The sequence below is a fragment of the Numida meleagris genome, chromosome 3, assembly GCF_002078875.1.
Source record: "Numida meleagris isolate 19003 breed g44 Domestic line chromosome 3, NumMel1.0, whole genome shotgun sequence".
NCBI lineage: Eukaryota > Metazoa > Chordata > Aves > Galliformes > Numididae > Numida > Numida meleagris.
Genome location: NC_034411.1, coordinates 787,682 through 789,084, shown reverse-complemented (window position 1 = coordinate 789,084; position 1,403 = coordinate 787,682).

Below are 1,403 nucleotides of genomic sequence, written 5' to 3'. Positions count from 1 at the left end.
CCATACCTGAGATCGGGGGCTCTGCCAAGAAGCGGGTTCAGCTGGTGAGTCTGGATGGATTTGTCCAACCCACTCCTTGTACTGCTTTGTCTTCACTGGGCTTGGGGGTAAGAAAGGGTGTACGTGAGGGAATGGTTCACCACTTTGTTCAGACTTACTTTTGTAACTCTTCTCCTGTAAGGACTTCTATATTTTTTTTTTACAACTACTTCAATTCCACTCCTTTTTGATGGGTCAACGGAATTACCAAATTCCAGCACAACGTTTTTACTAATTTATTATTTATTTTTTTTTTTGAGGACTCAGAGAAGTCTCAGAGCCTAGATAACACGTTGCTGGTGGACTAGATTTTCTGTGCAACCTAGAAATGCCAGCGGCAGTCACGGCCTACTGAGAAGATATTAACCCATCAGGAATCCCTTTCCAAACAAATGTGATTTAAAAAGTGTTACTGCATTGCTGCCACAGTGCCGCCCAGCAGCACAATTAGAAATGAGAGGATGCTGTTTGAAAGCCCAATTTGGTCAATGCAAAGACCCCGTTAACGTCGGTGGTGTGTCAGACCGCACTCTGGAAATGAGTCCATTAACAAGGGATGACCTTTCTCACTAGGCTGAAATAAAAACACACCGAGCTTAGATTTGAAACCAGAGGACTGTGATGTGATTCCATTGGTTTTGGCTTATTTATTATTTTATTACTTACACCAGTGCATTTCATACCTGAAGAGGAGTCTTGGCTGCAGCTCAGCCCTTCGCTTCGTAATAGAGTTTGGACTTTCCCCTTGACCTTCTGTGGCATCGCTCAGCCTGACTCAAATGAAAGTCCTTAGGCAGTTCTCCTGCCTTTCTCAGTGCCCAAATGGGTGCTGTGGATTATGCCTAAGGTTTCTGCCCTCCTGCTGTGGACTATTATGTCATGGTCTGCTTTGTGCAGGAATTCTTTCTATCTTCATCGTCTCAATGCGCGCATGTACGTGCATATATATCTTTATATGTATTCTTCGAGGTGCTGTGGCTTTTTTTGTTTCCTTTTGCCCAGTCATCTGGAGTGACTCTCTCAGGCTTTCTGTAAGGTTGTGTCATTTTGTGCTTCTCATCTGGGCTTGTCAAATTTTGTTACAGAAATAGCGCATGACTGATTTTACACTGCTCATCTTTTAGCTTTGTTTCTGCTACTCGCAACTGCTCTCACGTGCATGCCCACTAAAAGAAGGTCCTTCCTGGTTTAGATCTCCTCTGATTAGCATCTTGAATTTTCATGCTAATTTTGGAAGCCTGGGCAATGCTGTACACAATAGCGTTTTTTTTTCCTAATCTTTCCTATGTGGCTTCCACCATCTGCTGAGGAGAGCTGACCCAGAGCTATAGCTGCAAAATGGTTAGCACTTATAACAATTATAG